Consider the following 5,603-nt stretch of genomic DNA (forward strand, 5'->3'; position numbering starts at 1 on the left):
ATTTTTTTTTTATCATGAAAAATATTTACAACAGTTAACTGAGGTCAGGACATCTCTTATTTTCTTGGCTGACTCATCCATCACTTGTGCAGCAGCCTTCTCATGCATAACAGAGGAGCACCAGTGTCACGCAAGCAGAGAAGTGGCCCTGACAAATGCAGGAAGAGATGCTGATTTCACCTGTGTAAAATAATGTCATTTTTCATAAAACACCTACAGAAGAAAACCCAATTAGGCTAGAGTGCACCCTAGCCTTCCTCCAGGCCATTCCAGTGAAATGCAGAGGTTGTGTGGTGTTGCTCCAGGAAATCAGCAAAGATTTTTCATGTCATTATTTTTGTTGGTGCCATTTGTTTCAGTTTCATTTTGTATTTAGAGAGGAAGGAGAAGAGACAGAGAAGGATGAGCAGGAAAAGTTGTCCTTAGGGCAAAACACTTACTGTATGAAGGGCAAAATTATTTGAAAAGTACTGTGAACTTTTTTTAAGAAACCTCAGCAAGCTGATTAGATGCAAATAAAACTGTGTAAGAGACCCTGAATCTCATGTCTCGCATTTAACAGACCCTTTTATAAGGAAGGGTGTGCCAGGGTGTGCAGGTCTGCACGGACAGACCTTGAGCTCAGTGCGAGCATGACGCAACAGCAAAGTGTTTTACAGGACACTTGTACCATGGGAACTGCACAGGCAGGGCAAGGGTTGGTAGGAAGAGCTAGCAAGGTATAAATAAATATATGTTTGTTAATGTGAGAAATTCGTGGAGAGAGGGCCTGTAGCGCTCTCTTACAAGGGATGGACAAGAGAGCAGTGCAGGTGTGTAAAGGTGGGTCTTCCTAAGTACTTACCCACTGGTTTGGTAGAGAATTTTTCAGCTGAGAAATTCTTTACTGGGAAACAGTGATTCAAGAAAATCACTGTTTTTCACAGACACTTACCTGTTCCGGTTAAAGTTTACTCAGGAACAGGCTCTGAAGGACTAGATGAAAGCTAGGGACAGAGAAAGGGAAGGAGCCCTTGCAACATGTTGGTATTCAAAGCATCCAGTTAGCAGGAAATAAAAGGGTTTGGCTCAGTCTAGATCAGAAGTCAGAGCATGAGTTTCCCTCCTCGTGAGTGAGTCCAGTGACAACTATGAGATCCAGGAGAGCTCTTTTTTTGTGCTTTTCCCAAGAAAAGCAGCAATATATCTTGAGGATATGTCAAACTTTTTTTAAGTCTCAGAGCTTCACAGGATAAGAAGATCATTTCTCAGCAAAGATATCCAATCTCTGGTAGTTTTCATACTGTAGTGTAGTGTCTCTTTGACCAGGCACCCAAAAGCCACAACCAACCATTCCCATGAGAGAGTGAGAGAGTGTGCTGGGAGCATGCAGACCCTCCTGAGGGGGCCCCCACTATCCTCTGGATGCACTCATAGTGGCAGCAAATTTTCTGACAGCTCTACTTGGGCCGTTTTGAATGGCGGCAGGTCATAACAAGCCGAGGATGAAGGAGCTGTAGGCTTCATTTCAGCAGAGGGGACATTTCAGCAGGGGAGCTGCTTGTACTGAGCAATGCAAAAACCCTCCAATTTTCCCAAACTAAGAAGGAAGTTTGGAGGGCTGGCTTCTTGGTTCTACAAATTACCTGCATTTTGAACTGCCTTTATCTCTTGGTAAGCATCATGAACTACACTCAGATGCAGATGAGATGAGCAGAAATGAGACACGTGCATGTGCTATGCCTATTTCCTCATGCTGAACGTCTGGTCCTGTGGTAAACACCAGCCCAGGAAGGAGCAGAGAGGTAGAAGCAAAGTCCAGGAGCAAAGGCCATACCCTTCAATGTACAGCTCATGGGAAATGCAGCAACAATCCAGGAGTCAAGATTGAACCTTGACTTCTTCAAGCTGTGAACAGTGACACATGGAGGACAGCCATGCATCTGTAAGGCTGTTATTCCTTCAGTTACCTGAAATTAGTTTTAAGCTGACCCATGGTCAGATCATTGTGGCCTTCAGTTGATACATATAAAAGGTTGAGAGAGATTTGGAACACTAAAAACCAACTGGACTGAAATTTTTCATTTTCTCCCCACCCAGACATTTTTTTCTTAAGCATGTTTCTTATTTCGGTCATACCAGAGATCCTGGACAACCCAATCATGTCCCAGTATGACCTCTGTTGCTATTGCTCAGGACTTTGCTTCTTCTGAATCACACTCTGCCACCAACATTAACTTCCAAACACCCCTGTCTTGGTCAAGCTCCATTTCTCAGCAGAACAGCTCGCCCCAGCCACTGAATGCCATTGCTTTTCTCCTTGAAAAACTGTCTCTCCTGTAACTATTTCCTGACTAAGTTTCTTCTCCATTGCTGCCTCCTCGCCTGATTTTTTTTGCCTGTTTTGCCTCTGCCTGTGCTAAATAACACACTCTTACTGAGAACAAGACCTCATTTTATTTGCTTAGTAAAATGTCCATGTACGTGGATGGATATGTATAAATAATTAATACATGCCTTAATCTAAAGATTATGAAGAAGAAGGTGGTGATTGCTACAGAAAGATTAATGTGGAAAAAATAACCAGACTGTAATTTTCTCTAGAGACCTATGAAAGAATTAACCCAAAGAAGGCCCCCTTAAGTACTTTTGCAGATAGACCAATGAATTCCAGGTATGGCTTTGCTTTGCATTCATTTTCCTTTCTTCCAAGATATATCTGCCTATCTTACATGCACACGTTCATATCCTTGCCTCTTCCTCTGTGAATAGTTTCTCCATGCCATTTCATCCTGCAGCAACTGTAAAATAGTGTAATTCTTTTCACAGTGCAGGCAGGGTAGCTAAAGGGCTCTTGCAGAGATCTGAAGTTGTACAGCATACAGCTCTTGAAACAAGAACTGTGAGCTGCAAATTGGATGCAGAAACACTTGCTGGTCCTCAGCTTCTTCTTTTCTAAATGTGTACTCAAGCCTCGAGCTCAGTTCCTGCTGGGAGGTAGAATGGGCAGATAAGCACAAGCAGGGCCTGTCAGCAAGTGGCACAGACCCCTCCAGAACAATTTGGTCAGCCCAGAGTTCTGCTCAAGTCAATAAATCTTGGAGAAAGACAGAACTCATCAGCAATAAGTAGCCTTGTGCCCCCCAAGCAGCCTCTGTGCCTCCCAGATCCCAAACCTGGCACTTTTAAGTGCAGCTTACTTGGACTCAGCTCGAATCTGCTGGACATTTAGGAGACTGGAGGAGCTGTGTGGTTGTTGGAGTGTTGGAGTGTGGTTGTGGGTGTTGGAGTTGTGGGGAGTTGTGTGGCTGTGTGGGTATCAGAGAGCAAAAATGCTTTGCCCCCCGGCCATCAAAAGCTCCAAGAATTCCCAGCATGACTCTTCAGTGACCACAGACAGCAGCAGAAATCTCAACCTTGCTTTCTTTCCTGGGCTGAACCCTCTGCTCCTTCTGTAAACCTTCCACTTGCTTTGTCCTTTCCTCCAAAAAGCTGCAAGAGCAGAGTCTGGCTGGGCCGAGGGGACTGGGGGACACAGAGAGGAAGCACCTGCAGCTGGGGCAGTCAAATCCAGCCAGTCCAACATAGCTGGGAGGGGAAAGGTCTCTTGTCACCCTTCAGTCTTTCTCAAAGTGCCTTACAGGGAAAAAGTAATTTTATAATGGCTGGAGCTTTTTGATGCCAAAGAAGAATGAAGGAAAGTTACTTAAAAGCCAAGATCAGCCTGCACCAGACATCATGGTAAGAGCAGCTGAGCAGAGCTTGTATACCTTCCACCCACAGTAAGACCTTCACACTGAGCAAGACTGAAGTTGTTTGTCCTCAGGGCTGGCAAAAGAGCACATACAAGCCTGAGGTATTACTCCTAGGACTGGATGTCAGTGCTGGTGAGGACTGTAGTGTGGGAACTTGGGGAGAGGGTACACAGCCGGATCAGGTACCTCAGGGAAAGGCAGCTGTGCCTCGTCTCATGACCCCAAGGAAGAGCAGAGGACAGGTAAAGCTGGCACAGAGAAGGGACAAATCTGGAAGGATTCCAGGCAGCCCACCAAGCCCAGCACCCCTTTTCCCCTGGGTCCCTCCATGAGCACATCACTTCCAGTTCTTGCTTTCCTTCTCTTTATGCCAGCTTAAGTCTGGGGTAATAGTCAAACAGGAAACTAGATACAATCAGGGAGCACAGGCAATAATGCAAAGCACTGGGGACTGCTTCCACAAACCTGCCCCCCACACTGATATCCCTGTGAACCCTTATTTAATCAGGTGTCTGGTAGCCCATGCTTCCCTTCTAGCCCTTTTGAGGGTCTCATTGTTCCAATGGCACAACTTGCTATTTTTCTCTAAAAGGATTTTGGTCTTCCTTTCCGATCTTTCTAGAACTTGCTCCTGATGTCACAAAATCACCTTCAGTATTTTGAATACAGTAAATCACCTAAGCCTACTGACTCCACTTTTTTACAAAAGACATTCAACTTCTTTTGACTGAAGTGGGAGCTAAGGCTATTCAGTGCTTTGCAAGATCAAACCTTAAAAGCAGGCTTAATGATAGCAGCTGAAGCTCAGCTTTCTCCTTTGGTTTACATCAAGTGATGACTACCATTTGTTCTTTTTTCTATAAATTTTCAAATCTTCACCAAAGATACTGGTTTCCTTGCTGGTGTAATCTACTCCATTCCATTTATCAGCCTATTAAAAAAAGATTGGTACAGTAATTTCTTATATGGATTAGGTGTTTCAGATAATTCCCAGATACTGCTTTTCTATTTTGCTGATTTCTGGGCTCACCTGCAAGCTTGCCTTGATCCTTTTCTCTGCTTAGCTCCTGTACATAAAAAGGGAGACTCAAGCACACATTCCTCAGTAACAGTTTACATTAACATCTCTCTGCTTATCCTGTAATTACAGTGTAGGTACTCTGGTCCCTTGCATTCATGTTTGTCAGAGTAGAGGGATCTTGTGTGTACCTGTTTTATCTATCACAGCACCAAGAAAACACAGACACTTTGAAGTACACATTTGGAGAGTGCACAACCAAACTGTTCATAAATATGCCGCTTAATCACTCCACCCATGGGTGAAAAAGGCTGCCTCGGTCTTGAGAAATGTTTGGTGAATAGGGCATTCTGTGTTACTACTTTTCAAGATCCAGAAGACAGATGAGGCTGTGAAGATTGTTGTTATGTATAATTTTTGGCCTTTTGGTTTACAATCAATGCCAGTGTTTGGGATACAAAAGAGTCACCAGCAGTAAATAACGGTTTCTGATCACACAATTAAGTTCTCATGACTACATAATAACTGAACCGTGTTGCAGTTTCAATTAACGTGATGGTCTCTGTCTCCAGTCCAAATATGTTGTCTAAGTCATGGTGCATTAAGTTAACTAAACTGAATAAATAGATAATGGCATTAAATAACTGCTAGGGTAAATAAAATGTCTTTTAAATTAAATGAGAGGACCAGTGCTCCCTATGTGCTTGGCTATACTGCGCATTGTAGCATGCCAATAGAACAGTTTAGGAAAGAAAGGTTCCACCCTGCAATGTGCTGCATGTTCTGGATGTTCTCCAGACAAACCCTAAGTACAGTCTGGAATTCAACTAAATTAATTAGCTTCCAAAAAA

The sequence above is a fragment of the Molothrus ater genome, chromosome 2 (assembly GCF_012460135.2).
Source record: "Molothrus ater isolate BHLD 08-10-18 breed brown headed cowbird chromosome 2, BPBGC_Mater_1.1, whole genome shotgun sequence".
NCBI lineage: Eukaryota > Metazoa > Chordata > Aves > Passeriformes > Icteridae > Molothrus > Molothrus ater.